This window comes from Mus musculus, chromosome 17, assembly GCF_000001635.26.
Source record: "Mus musculus strain C57BL/6J chromosome 17, GRCm38.p6 C57BL/6J".
Classification (NCBI taxonomy): domain Eukaryota; kingdom Metazoa; phylum Chordata; class Mammalia; order Rodentia; family Muridae; genus Mus; species Mus musculus.
Genome location: NC_000083.6, coordinates 9,397,410 through 9,420,823, shown reverse-complemented (window position 1 = coordinate 9,420,823; position 23,414 = coordinate 9,397,410). Strand labels below are relative to the sequence as shown.

General features: G+C 41.2%; 1 long non-coding RNA gene and 1 pseudogene across 1 annotated transcript in view; both read left to right on the top strand.

Annotated features, from left to right (window-relative positions):
- The window catches only part of Gm51424, a 156,101-nt gene extending 155,524 nt beyond the window's left edge, over positions 1 to 577 (top strand). Inside the window, exons 4-5 of the long non-coding RNA XR_003952251.1 lie at positions 177 to 248; positions 429 to 577. This is a non-coding gene — a long non-coding RNA (predicted gene, 51424). The remainder of the gene's footprint in view (positions 1 to 176; positions 249 to 428) is intronic.
- Positions 578 to 19,810: 19,233 nt separating this feature from the next.
- Gm7947 overlaps positions 19,811 to 23,414 on the top strand; it is a 79,161-nt pseudogene continuing 75,557 nt past the window's right edge.

Here is a 23,414-nt window from a genome sequence, read left to right as displayed (position 1 = left end):
AAGGCATGGTTTGTGTGGAGTTGCTTGCTACCAGGAAGCAGAGCTTGAAAGTGCAGGTTCTCTGCTGGGTTTCTCCTCTCTGTATTCAGTCTGGAACTATGGTCCATGGTATAATACTATAGACCTTGATTGGAGTTGTCTTGGCTCAATTTACCCCTTCTGAATGTTCTTCACAGACAAACTCAATGGTATTGCGATCCAACTCAATCAACGTCAAACTGAATGGTTACACAAGGTGAAAGGTTAAGGTGAGTACCTAGAATGGACATTCCACTCCTTTATCTTGCTTGCATGTGTATAGCCAGCCAACCCTGCCCTCTTCATGTCCTATGCTCCTGCTTCTATGTTCAATCCACACACTTGTGTTATAAGAGTATTTCAATGTCTCTTATTCTCAGATGCACTAGTCATGTTTTCTTTGTTCCAAGGTTCTAGAAGAGGATCATTTTATTTCTAATGCCAGTGTTCTGCTGGCCTTCAACATTCTAGATGGGAAAAACACTTCAATTTCTGCTTCTACCTCACTATGCCCTTCTCATTTGCATTTACCTAATTTGAGCCTGTACATTATAAGATATCTCCATAGATAAGAGCTCTACCAGCTATGAATAAAAATACTGAAAGAAACCATGGTTGCATTGAGTGCATGCACACTTCTCTCTAAATATCCTGTGACAACTATTTCCATTGCATTTACATGGCATCAGGCATTATATGCAATCTAGGGATGATTTGAAGTATATACTTGAATTCAGCACTTGCAGGCGATATATGTAAATAATATCATTTTAGAATTCCATGGCAATATCCTCCAATCAAGATAGATATCACCCATTGTATCAGTAAAGGCATGCATTAGGAGAATAAGGTAACTGATTATATAATGTCTACAGCCATAAAGCTAAGAGTCAATAGGAAGTGGGGCCACGGAATTAAACCCCAGAGCCTGCACCCAGTGATCCACTTTCCCCACCAAACCTCCACCTCCTAAAAATATAGCCTTCTAAACCAACACCACAAGCGGGAACCAAGTGTTTAAGCATGTGGACCTTGTGAGGGACTTTTCTCATTCAAACCACATGGGCAAAATAATCAATATGACCCCCAAGAAATGGAATAAAGAAATTATATAAGAAAGTATGTTTCCAAAAATATTTTTCTATCACAAATAGACTGTTTAAATGAGGAATGGATTAACTTCTGCAAAGATACTATATGCTTGTGATATATTACTAAGAAAAATCAGTAAGTATTATATAGCTAATTATATATGTACAATCAATATATCCTCCTAATATTTTTCTGCCCAATAGTTAACATATTCAATAAACTTCAATTATTAGGCTGTTTTTCACCCCAATCTTAAAACAATTTATACATTTACTTAAATGGAAAACATAATATCATCCAGTAATAATTACATCATATATATATATATATATATATATATATATATATATATATATATATATATATATATATATATATATATATATATCCTTATTGATCTGTAAGCAATGGTGTGGCAAAAATCACTTTTCTGCAAGCCTTCCTACCATCTCCTCACATTCAAAGTGGGTGCTGCCTTAACCCTCTGGAAGGGTGCACGTGCCTCCTGCTCATTGTTGAGCTGCTGTTGTTCTCATTCTCAGTTGATCCTGAAGAAGCAGCTCCCATCAGCATGATCTTTGTTCAGTGTAATCTGTGACATTTCCCCAGCATGTTACAACCTTTGGAGAGGTTCACTTCCTAGCCATGCATGACGACCTGTGGCTGTTTTCCTACAAGACCTGTCAGATTGCATCATCCCCACATACCAACTGCTAAAGACACAAAAGTCTTCCTCTGTAGCAATTTGAAAATTGTTTGATTCTCTAAGATCCCCAAATGGACATTCTAACATTGATAATTAAACGGAAATGATACTTTATTGTTCTGCTTCTATAGAGGCATAAAATCAATTTGTTCTCTGATCCAGAATTCAATTCCAGATGTTTATGCTGAAGAAATATTTGGTCTAGTGACCAAAACCAGCACTAAGCATTGGAATCACGAGGAAAAATCAGGCTGGATCAACAACAATGATGCCTAACACCTAAAACACCTGGGAATCTTAAAACCTGGGACTCTACTCCCTCAGTTGAAGAAAGAATGCCATTCCTTTTGTCGTAGGGACAGAGAGCTTTTTCACTAATGACTCCATCCATGTCCCTGATCTATGGGACCAGACAATGATGTTAATTAACCTTGTGTGAAAAATGTAGGTGAATTGAAATTTTTCCAGTTAACAATTCTATTGGCTACTGTCATTGCGCCTGGAATTTTCTCACTATGTTATAAAGATAATAGTCATCAAAACAGTTCTCAACAAGGGTCAATCAAATGTTTTATCGATAGCTATACCTTGAAATTCCATGCTTATTTTGTCTAAGGTGATTTTAGTCTTAAATCTTAAGTCAAATGGAAAAGATTCCCACATAACTCTGGCAGAATGAAGCAGTGTCAGCTGTAGAGAAGTTTGGTCTCACTCAATTATAAATGTAAGAATAGACAAATAATTCATAAAAGCAATTATCAAAAGGGTGAAGATCAGGGCTGTGGTCAAGAAGGGGGTGTGTATTTGTTGTGTCCAACTCGACCAGCAAGGAAAACGCAACCACCGGTTCTTCTTAAAGCAGTTTACTCAGGCAGCTTCTCTCTTCAAATCCCCTGAGCCCCGGGGGTACAAGCGTTTTTATGCATTCAAGCCACAACCATACCTCAACCAATCACCACAGGTCACATCACCTCACCAGGCAGGCTTGCTCAGCCAATCAGGGATTAAGGGCGAGCCATCCACCAAATATGGGCTTGTTTACTGCCTGGCACAGATTTCCATCTGGGCTGGCCAGGGAGTCCGGAATGGCTTCCCACATGTATTTGAATAATAATATTATTTTATTAAACTTTTCTAGAATTATTTATTTTCTCTAAAAATAGTATATATTATTATTGTAAACAAATACCCTATACTGCCCTAGATGTCCATATGCTCTCTTAAAACAATATTTTTAATCCTTTGAGACTGTTATATACTGGATTTCTATCACAGTCATATTACTCTCACAACACAACCTCTCCCACACCTACTCTCTCTACCTCTACTCTCTCTACCTCTACTCTCTATCAACTAACCTTTGGGTTTTATTCTTTCTTCCCCTGTCAGGACCCATTTTGCTGTTCCACTACTCTTGAGAGTTAGGCCTGCCTTGATGTGTGCTCATCTTACCAGGAGTCAAGTCATTAAGGAAAACTGACCCTCCCTCTTCCAGCAGCCTTAAAATGCCAATAGCTCCTCGGCTACAGGTGGGATTTTATTCCCACCAGCCCTGAAAAATGTGGAAATACACTGATTTCTCTGTACATAATTATGTTATAAATATCTTTTAATAAGTGTTTTAGTTAGAGTTTTACTGCTGTGAACAAACACCATGACCAAGGCAACTCTTATAAAGGACAACATTTAATTGGGGCTGGCTTATAGGTTCAAGGTTCAGTCCATTATCATCAAGGTGGAAACATGGCAGCATCCAGGCAGGCATGGTGCAGGAGGAGCTGAGAGTTCTACATCTTTATCTGAAGGCTGCTAGCAAAGTACTGGCTTCCAAGCAGCTAGGATGAGGGTCTTAAAGCCCACACCCACAATGGCACACCTACTCCAACAAGGCCATACCTACTCTAACAGGGCCACACCTTCTAACAGTGCCACTCCCTGGACCTAACATATACAAACCATCACAATCAGTTATTATTTTAGTAGCTCTTTCTGCTGATTTACATGCAACTCAGTCTCTCTATTCAAAATGAATGGCATCTGCCTCAATGGTCTTCAGAATCATCTCTCAACTTCTGCTTGCCAGAACTTGGGCTTATGGAATTTATTAAGTAATATTTGGTGTAGAACAGAGACACAGTTTAATAGTCCACTCGTCATATCAATAATGCCTGCTATAACTGCATAAACACATGAGTCCTCCTACTGCACATAGATATTAAGAGAGAAAAGACTGTGGAAACAGAAAACTCTAGTTTTCTAGTCAGTGATTGCCTGAAGACTTCTTCCCAGTTCTTTAGCTGGAGACTAGGCCACCCCTAGCATCCCTCAAGGTTTCATGAGCAGAACTGGCTGTGACTACAAAAGGATTCCCAGAAAAGATCCAAAGACTCTCTCTCTGGAGGTCTGGGTTGTACCTAACAGTACAATCTTACCAGACAAGACTTCAGGTCTTTGAGAATTGCAATAGGACTTCCTCAGATTGGATGGAATCATCAATCAATACAGTAGGGTCCTCTGGGATTCCACAGAGGTCTGATTTGGGAACTAGAGCCTGTCTCCGAAATAAGTGTTAGTCATCAGCCTTAAAGATGACAGAGAGTATCTTAGTTACGGTTTCTATTGCTGTGAACAGAACACTATGACTTTTATAAAACTTTTATAAAAGGACAGCAGTTAATTGGGGCTGGCTTGCAGGTTCAGAAGTTCAGTCCATTATTCAAAGAGCATGGCAGGATCCATGGCAGGGTGGGGCCGATAGTTCTATATCTTAATCCACAGGCAGCAAGGGAAATTGTCTCATACTGGCTGGGGCTTGAGCATAGGGGATAATTGTAAGATAATATCAGCACCTTGTATATAATCTGGATTTCAGAACAGTGCTAGAAGATGACACAATGTTAAAAATATAACAAAAATTCCCCCAAATTGGTCAGAGAATCTGTCTAGAGTGGTAAGAATATATCAATCTGAAGCAGAAGGGAAGTGATTAAAATCACTTACATGTGAAACTGAAATGGGCAAGACAAAAGGAGAGACTTTGAATCTAGGAAAACACTAGCATTGGTGTTGGCTTTAAAATACTTGGGAAAACAGCTATGTCCTTGCTTGTAACCCTCAGAATCCTGAGTCCAGGTTGCTTCAAAAGCAAAGTGTTAAAAAAGATGTTTTTATTCAATGAAGGCTGAGAGGTTTCCTCCCCTTCACGTATGCACTAGAAAATGTTCCTCCTCCTGTTTCAGGGGAGTGACAACTGTGCCTGAACATACCAAAGGGTTAAGAGCAAGATCCAGCTCTGGTAGGTGAGGAGCCTTTAGGTCTTGCTGTTCATGATACCCAGGGCCAGCTGTAGCCCACCAAGTTCTTTCCATACTGAGCTATGACAGTTATAAAGGTGGGCTGTTTGTATATGCCATGAAAGTAACATAACTCAAATAAGTTGGACTTTTTGCAAATAAACCCAGAGTTTCTTTTTCACATGTATAAGGAAAGTCCTAGGGAACTGGTCCTCAGTTTGGTTTCTTTAAAAAGCACTCGTTGAACATGAATAAAAGACAAAATAAAACAAAGCAAAATGCTTCCCTGTCCTGCTCTTGCATGTTATTTATTTTTCTGTAGCTTCTCTTAAACTCATCAACAACCAACAAGCAGACAGTTAAAATCAAAGAAACCAGAGTACCTAGACTCTCAGAACGCAGACTGCTCTCCAAGAGGTCCTTGGTTCCATAACCAGCATCAACATGGTGTCTCACAGCCATCTCAAACTCTAATTTCAGGGGGTCTAATTCCCTATTCTGGCCTCCATGGGCAACAGGGATTTACACAAGGATGTACACGCAAGCAAAACACTCATGTACATAAAAATTTTAAAAATTATAAGAAGTAATAAATAACTTAATGGTGTACTTTGATTTCTCAGAAATAAATAAGGAGTCAAAACCAAAATCAGCAGACAGAAAGAAATAATTAGCTGAAGGGCAGAAGTTAATGACATAGAAATTAAAGGAATTATGCAAAGATTGGATTGCACAGTTGGCTCTTGAAAAGATAAACAAGATTATTACAGCTTTAACCAAGGTAACCAAATGGGGAAAACGTCTAAGAGACCCATTTTAATGCAATGAGATTTTACAGATACCAGTGAATTCAGCAAAATACTAGGGGATGTTTGAAAATTTGTATTGCAAGAGAACCAGAAACTCTAAAAGAGATTGGGTAACATCCTTGGCTGTCATGTGAGACTAACCATGGAAGGAAACATTATAGATGATACAAGATGTTGGAAAAAAAAACTCTTTCATGCTCAGGATAAGCCATATCCTAACTGTGAGACTGGGTATATTACCAAAGCCACTGAATTGCGAATGCTATGTTGTGCCTAATAGAATTAGAGAAAACAGACCTAAAGTTCACAAGCACAAAAGACCCCAATCAGTCAAACCAATACATAACACAAAGAACGATGCTGGAGATATCCTGACACCTGTTTTCAATTATCCTGCAGAACAATTATCACAAAAATGCTTGTGGTTTGATTGAGAAATGTCACCCAAAGCCTCAAGTATTAAACCACTGGTTTCTGCTTCTGGTAGGTGGCACTACTTGAGGAGAGCATGGACCCATTGGGAAGAGGTAGAGACTTGCTAGAGGAAGTGCATCACTGGGGAGGGAACTGGGGAGGGACTCTGAAGGCTTGTAACTTGCCTTACTTCCTGTTCAGACCTAATTCCTGTCATATTTCTCTCCTGATATGGGGTGCGTGCGTGCGTGCGTGCGTGCATGTGTGTGTGTGTGTGGTGAGTTTGCATATATATACACATATATACACGCACATATACAAATATTCCAGCAACTGACATGAGAATGCCTTCATCAATGGAGTCTCTCTTATGCTTTTGAGACAGATCTCTCACTGAAGCTAGAACACAGCTTCGCTGACTCACTGGCCCACCACCACACTCAGTGGCTCTTCATTCTGGGAGTGCAGCCAATCCTGATTCAGATTCTATGCTTACCCACAAGCCATTTACCTGCTGAGCCCTCTCAGCAGCCCCCCCAGGCCCACTCCTCTTTCGTGCTATGTGTGGACCATGCCTCTCCAGGTTCACTTCCTGGTCTCTCTTCCTAACTGTCCTCCATGGTGCTCTGGCGCTGTGAAAGAGTGCGTGACAAATCACCAGTCATCTATCAACACCGCTAAGCGATGAATTTTTCCAAGCCTCCTTTCTTCAGCTCTGTCACTAGAGAAAAAGCAGAAGCAACTGTTCACGCCAAAATATTCCTGTAGCTCTGGAGCTGTGAGAATGGCTCCTTCCATCTTCACACACATGTTCCAAACCCAGGAGAAGGCACCCATGATATTCTCAAAGGCATGCACTAGAGATTCACAGTTATTTCCACTCTGGGCTGATGATTTAAGTAATGAAGCAGGTAATTCTGTGTTTATTCAGTGGGCTCATTTTATTTTATTTTATTATTTGGTTGAGGATGGAATTTCAATTTTGAGAAGGAATAGTTGAGCATTGTAAAAATATATGGAAGATTTTTTTTTTTTTGCTTTAATAATGATAGTAACTTGGCAGTCATACAGGAAAAAAGGGAAGGAACGAACGAAGGAACAAAAGAAGGAAGGGAGGGAGGGAGGGAGGGACGAAGGAAGGGAGGGAGGAAGGAAGGAAGGAAGGAAGGAAGGAAGGAAGGAAGGAAGGAAGGAAGGCAGAGAAGAGAGCTAAGGAATGTAGTGGAGCACAGGAAATACGGCAGCAGAGAAGAGATTAAGATTCTTAAAGACCAAGGGCTTGATTTGCATTTAAGTTGATTCAGTTATGATGTGAGACCTCAGAGCCCTGCACCATAACATGCAGAGGGATATACCTATTTTCGTTTGGACAAGAATTCTGGCTTCCTTGTGTATATTTGAATGGGAATAGAGAGCAGTGATAGTTTGAAGCTAGCTTCACATGAGAAGAATAAGATCATAGCCCAAAGGATTTCAGAAAATCCATGCCCAGCAGCCTGGAGAGTAGAGAGCACCTCCAGGGTGCCCAAGTGGTTGCTGATAAACATGAGTGACAGAATAGGTGATCTTTGTATAGAGTGGGAGGCTGGACACAGTCCATAGTAGTTGTTGGGGACAGACTAAAACTTAGTCAGATCACAAGTACAGAACACACACACTTGATAAGAGCATAATCTTGTCTTTCCTTCAACTTCATTACATCCTAATTATATAATGTTATAGATGTCCACACACTCTGTCTGTATAAACATTGTAAATGCATGAGCCATAGTTACAATAAGGGCAGTTCAGTTTGATATATTTTAAAATGTATCAAAAGCCATAGTTGGGAATTTGGGGTAATTTCTGTCAGTACATTTTCCTCCACAGTGAAGATAAAAACTCACTTGAATTGTAAATGAACCCCATAGACACCTTTTTCTAATCGTCTGAATGTTAATGATGCTAATGTAACTCTTTCAGAGAACAGAAAATTCAAATCTATGAAAATCAAAAAAGCCAAAGCACATTTTAATTATTCATGAGCTGCATTTATTTATATTGTGAGATTGCACATATTTCCTCCCACAAATCTGTTATTTTAAATGGCTTTTTTGTTATATCAATATTTTCAGTTAAAAGTTAAGAAACATTTAAAAAATATGTGAGACGGTCTTTATCCAAAAATATTACCCACATCTGTTTCTCCAAGTCACTTCTCATATTTTAATCTCCTACCCTGTGTACTGAAGAGGGATGAGGCCATGGAGAATCTCTGTTGCCTTCTGTAGGAGCGCAGCTCACAGGACCACCTTGTCAAGTGAAATGGTTTACAAAGCACATGGCTAAGGCCAGTAGGCCTCTCTGGGGCTCTACCGCCGTCTGGATTTGCCATAAGACCAATGACCTAAAAAGTTCCATTCTCCTGGTTTTATATAATCATCTATACTAATGCATAAGAAGTGAAGTGGTGGGTTAGAAATGTACAGGCAGAATAGTTCATAAGGACAGGAAGATACGAGGAGAAGGTTTATACTGGCGATGATACTGGAGATAGTATCTAACAATGGATTTCCAAACATTGTCAGTTATTATGTAAAATCTGGATTCTCAGATAGATGATTGACTAAAGCAGATTCACGATAAAAGGAAAAAGACAGAGAAAATTCTAGAGCTTAATACTGTTGGACCCTCCTGCTGAAGGTCAAGCCTTCTGTGTCCAGACAGCTCTCTTAAGCTTGGTGCAAGATGGCAGGTTTCCTCTTCTTGGTCTGATCTGGGGAGCCAGAACCCCATATCCTCTCCCTGCAGAGTGTCAGGTAGCCTTGGTAAGATTACAGGTTCAGCTTACCTTCTCCTGATAAGAATTCCTGGGATGCCTCTCCATGCAAATGAGGCATTCTTCACTACCCTAAGCTGTAGCCAATGATACCTACCCTAGTAACCCCTATGCTCTTCCCAGGAACTATATAGCCTTTTATTCACCCTAAATAAAGCTGAGCTGATCCGGAAGTCTGTCATTTCTGTCTTACAGACTGTCCTAACCCTGTTCTTTGACTCTGCTCCCTTTGTCCTTGTGGGCTGGTGGCCAACAGTCCTCCACCCCAGAAAGAAGGGAGGACCACATGACATGAGCATTATTAATCTTCCAGGATTGTTAAAGAGTGGTGATGGTGATGGTAATGGTTATGATGGTGACAACAAAGATGATGACTTCAGTTTTAAGAAGGATATGCCATCTACTTTGTGAGGGTTATATATGACTGCAGCTATACACACTACACTGCTGGCTCTGCATTGTAGGTCAGAGGCACTTGTGAAGCTGAGCTTACACACCTTATCAAACACAGGTAATTACAGATGGGAGCTGAGACCCACATTAGCATGGAACTGTTAAGTGGAGGCATCCAGCTCCAGCAAAGGGATGGAGACAAAGAGAGTGTGTTAAGATCTGTGAGTGTCCTAGTGACAGACATGAGAATGGATACCACCACTGGCAGAGCTTATGGAATGATAGCTGTGAGCTAAACATAAGGTGTAAAGCATATTGGCTGCTGCTGAACCAAGAAAGGAGGGAGTAGGCAGGGGACCGAGAGGTGAATAATGGAGATGTTCAGGGCCCTTGCCCAGGAAGATGATCAGTATCTAATTTATCATCGTTTATCTGTACAGTAGAATTTTGAGTGGGTATTATTAAATCTCCACTGTTCTCCTGGTGCTCTTTCCCACCCTCCCACAGCCAAAAGGGTAAAATGGATTAGTGAAATCAATTCCCCGTGGTCCAGCAGCATATAATGAAGCCGGATAATAAAAATAAGTAATTAGGCAATGGTTGTTTCATTCTTTTCTCTCCTCCTTGCCAAAACAAGAAAGACCACTGAGAGTGGGCAGAGGGGAGGCAGAATTCTCCCCCCCCCCAAAGCAATGTGGGCAGCCCAGTGCTACAGCTAATAGATACCTTATCATCCCCAAACCTGCAGCGCTATTAAAGGAACTCAACGGCAATAGCAGGCAAGTCTGCCATTAAATGTATAATTAATCACCTCGTTTTAAATCAGAGTACCAATGATTTTCTTCTGGGAGCATGCACCTTCATGGTGCATGATTGCCCCCCCCCCACCGCCCCCGCCCCCCCCCCCCCAGAGAAGAGACTCTAGCTAGAATATTTTGCATTCTTGGAAGCAGCCACACAATGTTTTAGGCTGGAATCAGATCTGGGGTAGAGAGGAACACTCTGAAGCCAGAGTCATCCACCAAATGTCATGGGGGTGGGTCACAGAGCCTTGGCCTCCCTGAACCATAGCCCAGGTAGAAGATCTGTAGCTGTTCTAGTCACAGAGGAAGTGCTCTTATCCAAGGGCCATCAGAAACAGAAGTCAGAGCCTAGCAACAGAGAAAAGTGCACCTGGGGCCCTTTGTGACTGCTCTGCTTCTGGGATTGGAGTCCACATCTCTGTTCTCTGCATCTCTCTGTAAAGGTTCCTGTGGGTGGATTTTGGACCATTCTAGTCCAATAGCCTCACAAGCATGAGCATTAAAGATGCTGCTGCTCTGGGCAGAAGCGGGCAGTCTCTCCTTCTATGGAGAGCTGTTACCTATACCTGCCAATGAGTAAGCTCCCTCCTACAATCCAGAGACAGTCCAATCGGTAAAGCAGGACTGAGCAGATTGGCTTTTACATTACTAGGCTCCCCTGCATGGTTTATCTCACTTCCTACCATCAAACTGCAGGCTATATTTAGTGACAACTCAGAGGATTCTCTGAACCTTAGGTCTTCATATGTAAAGCTTACTTTTCTCTGCAAATATCCTAATGGCATAGATCCCAATGTCTGAGCTGAGACTCCTGTGTTGGGTACCAAGTACTAAAACTGATCCTATTGCTAGTGTGCACCTCTAAGCTATTATGAGGGCTCAAGACAACATGGAAAATTCCTGCTAATATCCTGTGTGTTTTTTTAAAAATGTGGATTCTGTTTGGTCATTTCCATATTTGAAATTTTAATGTTTGTGTAATCTTTTACAAAATTGAATTAATTATACTTGTTTATAACTCCAGGAAAGTGGGAGACAGAGCATTATTGTTTCAGTCTCATCTATACATCCATCATCCATCAATCATTCATCATCATCCATCACTCATCCATCCATCCATCATCTATCCATCATCCATTCATCAATCCATCACTCATTTTCATCCATCTATCTATCCATCATCAATTAATCCACCTATTCATCTATTTACCATCTATCCTCCATTCATCATCATCCATTTATCTACTCAGACTATCTATCTATCTATCTATCTATCTATCTATCTATCTATCTACCTGTCCATCCAATCCAAAAGGTTCATGGTGTTTTCTATAAACTTGGGAACCATCTCTGCCTTTCCCTAACCCTGTCTGTTCCAGGTGATTATATTTCTTGTCAGAGGTGTTATTCCCAGCTCTGCCCTATCAACTGGTCTTAAAGACGTGCCAGCTGTTACAACTCGTCCATATCCTTGCAATTGAGATTCAAATGCCACATGTCAAGGCCTCTGCCTGAAACTGGCCCTCAAGGGCACATAGATTCCCAGATGTCAACCTTTTCACACTAAGTTTTCTGATGATGACACAGCTCATGATTCTTGTGAATTACAGTTCGGCTTTGGAGTCCCTTAGCTCACAGCTGTTTCATAAGTCTCCATTTGCCCGTGAAGATAATATAGTAGGTTCCTATTTAACTACTAGAGTTTTGTTCTAATATATTCCTGTCCCCAGTGGAGACTTGAAACTGCAGATACTGTCAACTTGGTGGGATCTAGATTCACCTGTGAGACAAGCTTCCAGGCACATGCTAAGAGAGCCTCTGAAGTGCTCAAGTTTCTATATCCATATGCTAGTCCACTCTTGGCATTTAGCAGTTCTTTAAATTAGTTTAAATTAGTATAGTAGTATTTATATTTATAGTTAAATTAGTACATTCCTAGCTGGCTCATCTTCTCACCTTTTTAAGGCCATCAGCTTCTGTCTGTACTTTCTCAGTATACAACCTAGCAATGTTCTACTAGGAGTTTCATAAAGAATAGATTAGAAAATGCTAAAAACAACATGGTAGTAACAAGAATGAAAGTTTCAAACTTAGGTTGCAGTGGAATTTACTTCTTTTTTTCTTCAAAGCTGGGGATCAAATTCAGTGCCTCCTGCATGTCCAGTGAATGCCCCACCATTGAGCTACATACATCTCCGGCCAGAAATTCAGTTGCATAAAATATCAACACCTTCTCTCCCTGCTTCACACCTACTGAGAAAAGCAGGTAGTAGTGTGTATGTGCAGTAAGGGAGAGCTCTTGGGAGCTTCCAGAAAACAACCTATGGACAGTAAAACTAAAACAGGTCCAATGTCACGTGGCACACAGGTCTTCTCCAGAACCCGAGATCATTTTGATCATTTGCCTTGATGGTTTCGTCGGGTGCACATTTTCCCAGGGATGATTTAATTTTAGCAGCTTGTCCTTCTCCTGAATGGTAATTTTGTTGTTATTTCAATTAGACTGATATAAAATTCTTTTGTCAGCATTCCCTCCCCTGCTTTGGGAGGGAGGAGGGAGGCTCTGCAGCTGGTTGGGAGAGGGTGCTCAGCCACTTGTTGTTGGAATCTAAAATCTCCTTGTACTCCAAACACTCCAGTGACACTCATACTCCGGAAATAGGCACAGCAGCGGCAGGCATCAGAGGGATTAATTGTAATTGCTGACTCCTTTTGAGTACATTTAACCAACTATCAGAGCACACTGCCTCTCCTGTGGCTCCGGGTGCCGGTAAGCACATACTGTTATAATACTCCTGGGTGGGATGAACTCGTGAGAGTTGCAAGAACAACTCGTGGAGAAAAAAAAATTGTCATGGTATGTTTATTACTTTGGCTAGCTGAAGTGCCACAGGAATCAACTCTCTGACGCATTAAGGAGCAATTCCCTAACAATTCGATTCTGTTGCTTGGTAAACTATTTTTAGGAACCATCTCAGTGGGCTTTTAAAGGACACATGCCATTCCAATTTCAAAGATTATTTTAGTGCTTTGTCAAAATGATATGAATAACTGACATTCACTCTACAGATTAGAGAATTATGGGACATTCTGTGATGAAATTTGTATTCCTGCAAAACAGAGAAACCGGGCTTTTCCTGCCTGGTATTTTTCATTGCTGAGCTCTCTTGCAATTTCCTATCTTTGATATGATGCTAATCTCAGGGTTTAGCTTTGCTTAGTTACATAATCAGATAATAGGATTTTCTTAAAGCCACAACTTGGAAGACAGCCCGCACTTATCTCTGGCAGGGTTCTAGATACTGAGCAAATTTTGTTCCGTGGATGCACTGGCAGGTCGTCTGCCTGCAGAAGGGCAGAGTTGTATTAAATATGAAATGTGGCGAGCATTTTCGTCTTGACCTTCCTTGGGTTGACTGAGTGTGAAATGGCTCCAATTTCATGTTCCACATATCTTGCACATGAGTGTGTAGGCATTTCATTTGTTTAATTGGCCATAGAAGCAGAAAGCGACCATTGTAAGATCCCTTACTCAGAACACATTCCCAAATAGGCGAACTAAAATCTCAGAATAGTTTGCATACTGAACCCAAAGAGGAGGCTTCAGTGGGTACAGGGTCCCTTTGCTGGGTAACCAAGAGTATGTTGCCCTCAAGAAATCTTGCCACCATCCTTGTCATTTGTATCACTAGGAGTTCTCGTCTCCGGTGAGCTAATTATGTGAAGTTCACCATAATGTGAAATCAACTAAGGCAGGAAGTTTCCTTCAATTTTTCTTATGCTTGCAAGATGTATGGCCTTTTAAAAATGTATTCAAATAAATATATTCACTCGAGCACAGAATTAATGTGGTTCTGGAGCGCTGCCTTCGTGATTAATTTTTCCCTCTTCCTCAGAATAAATGGCCTGGATATTTAATGTTGTTCATTAATCTATAACTATTACATAGTGCTGCCATGATGTTTGCTATGGTCCTTGCATGACTGTGCCCTGAAAGGTGACTGTTTTCAAACATGTTAGATGAAGAAAGTTCACTATCAATTCAAGTAACAGGCAAGTTAGAGTTGGCTGTGGGGCTGGCTAGAGTGTGGCTCATCCCTTGGCATCATACAGAGATTACAATCTTTGTCAACTAAGAAGTTAAATAAGGGATGGAGAGATCGGAGGTTTATAAGAGCTCTCAAGGCTTGAGCAGGTTTGGTACCCATCACCCACATGTTGGCTCACAACTACCCATGACTACGGTTTCCCATAACTACAGCTCCAAGGGGTCCAATGCCTTCTTCTGACCTCCACAGGCCTTTAGGCACTGCATGTACACGGTATACATATGTACGTGCAGAAGAACACTCATACATGTAAGCTTATAAATCAAAAAGAAACATATATCATTCAAAAGGATGCTATATTTAGCTGTTGACTGCATGTGTTTGAAGGCAAGTCCCTTATATATCTTTATATTCTAAGGAAAAAACTTGACATTGCAATTAGCTCATAATCAATGTTCAGATGTTTCCTAAATTAATTAGTAGATGAATGGCGAATGATTAGGACAAAGATGTATTTTCTTTAGTTTATAAAATTCACTGGAAATATTAAAGTATATATGATATGCAGACACTAAGTTTTTTTCTAAATAGGCTTTAGAATACTTCTTAAAGGTTCTTACTTAAACTATATATCATATTAACTGATAAACTATATATATGTATTATATATATATATATATATATATATATAATGACAACTAAATCTTAATATTATAAATTCAAGACCAATACTATATTATCACTGAGTGTCATAGGTCCCTAGAGTTTGGGAACCTCTTTTCTCCCAGGTGTATCATCCTGTGAAGTCTCTTCACTTGCTCTTTTTTGTTTTATTCTCTTTCCCTCTTTTTTGTGTTTGTGCAGGTTCATGTGTATACCCCAGAAGTCGGCCTCTGATGTTGTTCCTCCGGAGCTCTGTCTTGCTTACTGAGACAGATTCTCTCACCTAGCATATGCAGCTTGCCCATTAGACTACTCAGGGATGCCAGCAAGGCCTAGAGATCTTCCTGTTCCTGCCCAGCCCCCAACCCAGTGCAAGAATCACAGGTGCCCACCGCCATGCATAAGGATTAGAATATCAAACTCGGATTCTTTTGCAGCAAGTCTCTGACTAACTGAGTCATTGCCCAGCCTACAGGGACTTCTTTAAATACACAGTATATGCTGAATATTCTTAATTATTCAGGAAGTGAAAAACCGTCAGCTGCTAAAACAACTACTTACCATAGTAGCATGTACATCATAATGCTTATTTGGTTGAAAGACAAGCCTTCAAATGAATACTGCTTCCAGGTAAGGCCAGCTCTGCACAGGTATTTAGACGTGTTGGGGATCTTGATGCTTCTCCACTGTCTGGAGTGATGGTGAGGGATTCAGGATTAAAAATGGTGAGATGCAACAACATGAAACCAGAATGCACACGTTCCAGGTCAAATATTTTCTTTTGAAATATCTAAACAGATGAATCTCCAGAGACATAGAACAAAGCTGGCTCACCTAGAAAACTGGTTCAGTAGTAACTTCCAACCAAAAGTTTCTTATAAGACTTCAGATGAATACTTTGAGACTTCTAAGCCCGACACATGTCACCTAAACAGCAGTCAATGAACTGAGCTGATGTCATGTCAATTTTCAGGCTGCTTGCCTCTTATTATCTTGTCACAGAAATTAGAAAATGACAACCATCTTGCTCTCCTGTGGACGACTTATTAAAAACCCAGGATGAAGAGGCTCTGTCATTATTCCTTGTGTCGTGGTAAATAAAGGCAGTGCCCTGATATTCTCCCAAAGAGCCTTGTACACCAGCACATTAATAAATCAATCATCCCAGGTCTCCTGTGTAGCACTTCCCTGTCACTGCTCCACAGAAGACATGCTTAAATTCTGGCCAAGCTGGCATTACATTTGACAGGATCTAACGTTGCTTTAATATTCTGTGTCCATAAATATACACAGCAAATGGACGGGGATTGCTCACTTCCAATATACCCAATGGATTTTCAGACTCGAGTGACACTCCAGCAAGAAAGATTTCATCTGAACTGACTTGATATTGAAATCCGCAAATGCCCTTGCTCTCAAATTGTGCAGCTTGTTTCTGGGCACCAGTTTCTTTCTTTACACTATAAAAGCTCTTTAGCCCACTAGTTCATTCTTCACTGAACAGCCACCACCTTGAGCTGCTTCCTGTGGCATATCAATGGTTTTATTCTCTTGCTCAGTGAGTTTTACACTCCCATTCTCTTAAACTGTGCATGAAGTTCCTACAAGCATAAGAATGACTGACACAAAGACATCACTGTTGTTTTCTGCTGCCACGCCAGGACACCGCAGCTTAGGTCACTGAATCAATGTCCCCTCAAATTCTGCACTCTGAGATCCAAAGACTAGGAGCTAGCATTTGGTGAGGACCCTTTTCACTGGTTTACCACATGGAGGAGGATACCAAACAGCTGGCGATAGCAAAGGTACCAGCTCAGGTGTCTTGTCTTCATCTCTTAAAGCCACAGATGCCATCATGGTGGCCTCACCCTGCTCATCACATCTAAGCTTAACATCTCCCAACATCTGCTCACCAATGCTTTCAACATCCATAGCTGAAGAAAACAGGTTAGTGTTTAAAAGTATATCGCAACCATGGCAACCATAGCAGATGTGAAATTATGTCTTCCCAAGCTAGCCATGGAAGCTGGCCATGGACTGGTATCCCAGAGAAGGAGCATTAAGGATTTTGTGAGAGCAATTAGTTCTTCTCCTTCTCCTTCTCCTTCTCCTTCTCCTTCTCCTTCTCCTTCTCCTTCTCCTTCTTCTTCTTCTTCTTCTTCTTCTTCTTCTTCTTCTTCTTCTCCTTCTCCTTCTCCTTCTCCTTCTCCTTCTCCTTCTCCTTCTCCTTCTCCTTCTCCTTCTCCTTCTCCTTCTCCTTCTCCTTCTCCTTCTCCTTCTTTTTTTTCTCTCTCTCTTTCCTTTCTCTCCCCTTACTTCCTGTTCAGTTCGAATTTTTATCCATGTCTTTATGCTGTTTTAATCTTCCCTTGCTTGTGTACTTAAGTCAACTGCCCTATGTGTATTTTTATACTTGACTTCCATTATGTATTTCTTATTTCAAAAAACCTCTTCACAGATGTAGAGTGATTCATGGCTCTGTAAGAGGACTTTCCTTGAACTCGTTTTTGAGCCTAAATTTAAGTCTTGATACACTGCTTGCACTGAGTTCATAACCCCTTGTATCACCCAGTAAACCAAAGCCGAGAGAAAGGAAGAGATGTGACTTAGTGTGGCTTGCTTCGCATTATAGATCATGTACCCACTCAGTCTTGGGAAACTGTCAGTCAAGGATCTCACCACAATTCAGCAGTTAAAAAGAAGAAATATAGCATGGGGGACAGAGTCTACCTTTAGACTTCTTTTAAAGAGTGATTTATGTTCCACTAAGAAAGGCTACCATTCCTCCTCTTTGCTGTCTGGTCATCTTATAGAGATAAGATGCCTAAGCATTCCCCACAGATTAAACAAGTGCCTATCAGATTATAGGCTCCTGGCTTCCCGTTTAAGATAGTATTTATTTTGGGGAAACTTTCTATCACCAATTCCTCTGTCTCTTTGCCTAGTGAATATTTCTACTTTTGGTCATACTCATCTCCCTCACATCTCAGGACCTCCTCCATTGAAAGATGGGAGGGAGAAACAGAGAAGAACTGTAATCAGTATATTATATATGAAAAAAATCATTTTCAATAAAAGGAAAAAAATTAACATTAAAAATAATTACACAATATGTGGAGCTTAAATACATGTTGTGTTTAAGCAGGAAGTATAGAGGAAAATCATCAACATGGCCGTCTGGTAAGGGCTCACATCCAAAATATGATCTGACTAGAATGCACACATGCCCTGTATTACAGTATGATTTGCTGGAATAAACACCCTTAGTATACACATCTTTAATCCCTAAAAATGAAGGTAAATTTAATTTGTAGAAGGAGGCAGTCATGTTTGAAACTGATGTCTAATTGAGTGGCAGACAAAGTGATAAGCCAGAGAAAGATTTGACAAAATGAATCAGAGATAGGATATACCCAACTCACATGAGAAAAACAGAGGAAGAGAGGCTACTTAAGAACAGAGAGTGGGGGTAGGATATATATGAGGGGCCAGGCAGAGAAATTCAGTCAAAAGCTGAGAGAAGCTGAATTGAGTCAGCTAGGAAGATTATATCCTATGGAGGCTAGAAGCTTCCAGACCTAGGCTTAGGGAGGATCAGAATCTAGAAGAATACAGTCTAGGCTCTCAGCGCAAGCCTTATATCTGCATAGCTTGGGTATGGCTCTCATCTCATCACTTCATCTGAGGAATAAAAGCAATATTTACAAGGAAGAAAACAAAAAAGAATGCTTATGGAGAAAACCACTGCCATCAACTTCCAGTCTCTGAGGGCAGAGGGGTGGACTTTAGCTTTATTAAGCAAACACAGATGATCTCAGCACATCAGTCCACCTCCCCCTACATTTCCCAGCACTTCATTTTGTCTCCAATTGCAGAAGACTTTGAATGCAGTACTCCCCTTTCATGTTTAACCTCTTTGTATAGTTTTTGTGTTCAATCTTAGTGTTAAAGGTTCTTCTTGCCTATGCGTTTGTATGATCCAGGTTACTGAGGGCCTGGAGGACTGGCAATATGGAGTGTATGTGTGCTAACTCTCAAGAGAGGCTATGTAGCCAGTCTTAGAGGATTAGTGTGAAGGAAGCCTTGAGTTTGACCAAATGTCTCACAGAGACTGCTGCTAAATGTGATACATTGTTTACCTTTAGATAGGAATAAGTCTCAGATCCCAATGAGAAATCCTTCCTTATGTTCCCTGGGGTTTTATAATATTTTCTCTGATGGTAAAGCTTTGTCTTGGTAAGGGTTTTACTGTAGTGAAGAGACACTAAAACCGAGGGAACTCTTATAAAGGACAACATTTAACTGGGGCTGGCTTACAGGTTCAGCGGTTCAGTCCATTATCAAGGTGAGAGAATGGCAGCATCCAGGTAGATAGGGGGCTGAGGAACTGAGGGTTCCACTTCTTGTTCTGAAAGTGGCTAGGAGAAGACTAGCATCCAGGTAGCTAGGATGAGGGTCTTAAAGCCTACACCTACAATCACACACTTCCTCCAACAAGACCACACCACCTAATAGTGCCACTCCCTGGGCCAAGCATATCAAACTACCACATTCAGAGGTCTCAAAGAGAGAAATTAGATTGTTACTTCTACCCAGTATGCCCAGGATCTTATCTCCACAAAGGAGAGAAAATGGAATGGATAGATAGCAAGGAAGTTTGAGACCCTTTATTAGGACCAAGATGTCAATGGGCTTGTGGCAGAGAACCACTTGCTGGGAATATTGGACAGCTCTCAGCAAACTCTACCAAAGATGCAACCAGTGCCCGGGATCACCAGGTAAGCCAGAGAATTCCAAGAATGGTTTGGGGAGTGGGGGCTCCTGGAAAAGGATAATTTGATTTGTATTATGTTTTGCTATGGGGCTTCTGATTAAACAGGAGACAGAAACTAATCACATAGGGCACTGACCACAAAGCTACAGCTGCAACATCCTCACTGGAGACCAGAAATGAAGAGTTCTAGTTCTTAGTTCATTGTGATCTCTGACCCTGATGCAAGTACGGACATGATCGGAACGGCAAAGAGAATGTGGATGGCTCAGCTCAGTCCCCAAGCTTCACCTCAGTTCCTGCCACAGTGCCCCCATGCTGTAAAAGACTTCTTGCCTCGGAGTTCAATGGCAGCCCAACCTACAGGGCTCTGTTCTCTCTCTCTCTCTCTCTCTCTCTCTCTCTCTCTCTCTCTCTCTCTCTCTTCTACCTGTGGTACTAGAATAAATCTCTCTCTAAAACATACCCTTTATGGTCTGTGAATTTCACTTTTTAAATTCACTAGACAAAGGCCCCTGGCTCAGTGTGGCTTTGGTGGCTTATTCAATTTTTCTGGACCCCAAACACTCTACACTCTCAAGCTATGCTCACTCAGTATCAGAGGAGAAAACCTCTTCTAATCCCAGGGGTCCTAGAACTTTTCTTGTGTCACTTTCACATGAGGCATGTCTCTGAGGCAGGGTTCACGAGAGCTTATACCTGCAACTTGCACTTTTACCATATCTCAGATCTAAGACCTATCACAGCTCTGAAGATGAAGCTGGAGTCTTCCTTCATTACCTTACATCTGGCTCTTGTCCACAAGGCAGTCTGGGGATGTCTCCTTTCTGGGCTAGGTGGCAGCTCTTTAGAAGTCATCCTTATACCCAATGAAGTATGTTCAGGAGCCAGCTCACACTGGCCTTATCTTCCCAGGGGCCTCTCTTCCTCTTATCTGGTCTCCTTGGTCATCTCATACCCAGTGGCAAGCCCTCATGTTTATTACCTTTTCCAGTTTTCCTGACCTCATCATTTCCATCCCAATGTCCTGTTGATCTTAACTTGTGCTTTTGGGAGCTACCTGCTCAGTGGTTGCATGATGCCCTCTGCATAGGTCTGCAATTCTGTCAGCTCTAGGCAAGCATAGTTGGCACTTGTTCTCCATATATTTGTCTAACATATTCAATATGAGTCTGGTCCAGAGCTTTCTGGAGTATGTAGATCCCAACAACCTGTTCCCCAAAGTAGAAAATTGTGCCTGAGTGGCTAGTGTTCTAGCTGGGGTCACAATGTGTCTTCTGTATTTTCTTGGGGCTAAGTGTTACCATCTACCTACCATGCTACCCTAGACAGCATAGGGAGGACACATAGGGTCAGGTCTGTAGCATTTTTAATCCTGCTTATATTTATGGGCCTTGTGTGGTTATATGACAAAATCAAAGCATGGGTTGAGTGGGATAGCCTGGTGGTTAGCAGCACTTGCTGCTCTTTCAGAAGACCTGGGTTTAGTTTCCAGCACCTACATGGTGGTACACAACCTATAACCCTAGTTTCAGTTGATCCAATGCCCTCTTCTGGCTTCTATAGACACTGCATGCATGTTATGCACACATACATACATACACACACACACACACACACACACACACACACACACACAGGCAAAACATATATATCTAAAAATACAAATCAAAGTTTGCTTTTTAGTGCATTGAATTCTCCTTCAAACTTATTTGATTTCAGATTCCAGGTGATCTAACACCCTCTTCTGGCTTCTATGGGTACTGCATAGATATATGCATGCATACATACATACACACACATACACACAAAATAAAAAAATCTAAAGATAACAATCAAAGTCCAATTTTTAGTGCATTGAATTCTCCTTCAAACACTTAACTTTAAGAGAGCTACATAGAATATAACTTAATGTCTGCAAAATTCTAGGAAACATTCCTACATATACACAGGCATATATCATCCTTTAATTTTTATGGTTTTATAGTGTTTTAAATATCAGAATAACAAACAGTGGCATGTGAGAGGAAGTCACCATCACAGTTGATTTAATCTTCTTAGAAAGAATGCAGGCAGTACAGAGTTTCCGAGCTTCCATAGCTTTCTGTTTTAAGTACACTGTCGACTTCCCACAGCCTACCCAGCAATCATTGGCAACATGTGGGCCCTTTTGAAAATGCAATCATCAGGGAAGCTCAGCGACACCACAGCATAAAGACAGGGCCACAGCATCTAATTAACTCCCGGGATTTTTCCTTCAGAAAGGGCATTGTTTTAGGAGTAGCAATTACAAGCAGTTACTGCCTCCTCATTTACTCCAGTATTTCTGACTCTCTCACTAGGATTTAAGAGGGCAACAATTAGGCTTGGAAAAGGGCACTAGTACAGTCCTTGCATGCCACAGCTAAGCCAGCCCACAAGTCCAAGTCATCATGGTCCCAGAAACCCAGTGTGCTCTTTCTGTTGCAACTTGAGAACATTTATCTTTGACTCATCTCTGTCTGTTTTTCATCCAAAAACATCATTTCAAAAGCACACTTACAGAAAGTGTCTCCATATTGTTGAAGGTCATGATAAAAAGAACTCTTAAAGTCCTCCGAGAAGGAGAGGGCTCCATGGCCCTTGCTGTGAACTCTGAGATAAAACCCAGCAAGAGTCCAGGCAGGCACTTCTGATGTTTCCATCTTCCCACTGTGGCTGCCTTTCTCTTGCCTAATGTCTGCCTCCTGCAGCTGCTGTCCCTGTTCCAGTGGCACCTTCTGCCCGAGCTACCCACTTGTTTATACCATTTCCAACCCATGGCTTAGCTAAGCCCTGAATACTCAACAATTTCAGTCTGTTTTGTCATCGATTATGTTTCATAAAATCAATTCTCCTTCTGATCTCTGTGGCACTGTAGAACTCTTTGGATCATTACCTAACCCTCCATCAAAGGGCTCTTTAAGAGCTGGCATATTTGGTTCAAATCGAAATCTTGATGCTAAGTAACCAAAAGGCTTGCAATTCTTTTAAAACTTTTTCTAAATATCAATAAGCGCAATCCTAAAATGTAGACATGAATATTAACCTCCCAAAGCTGATGAGGTTGAGCATGGCCATTCATTAAAAATACATTGCCAAAACTCTTGGGAATGTCTGCCGCTGAGCAGGTATGACCAGTATGGATGAAGATCACTTCTGCTCTCCCCGGCCCTCGGAAAGCACAGGATTTGGGCTGTCTTAGTCAAATAAAAAGGGAAAGAGTCTGTAGTTCCAATAGTTCTGCAGTCTCAACTGTGCATCTAAAATAAACAAGCCAAAGGTCAACACAACTCACCAGTGTTATCTACTGCCTTCTCTTTGCATAAAAAACCTTGCTCTCGGGACACAATATGGGCACTCCGAGGCTCTCAGGACCCACAGGCTGCCTAAGATGACTCCTGCGGCTCCAGAGGAATGGAGGTACGATTAGGAACAATCATCTGTAATTTAACACAAAAGCCAGGACAAAAGTAGAAGATGGGCTGAACAAGTCACAGCAGCAGAATTACGGAATACAGCCAAATGCCTACATTACCTGAGAGGAGCAAATACTGCCCTTGTTCA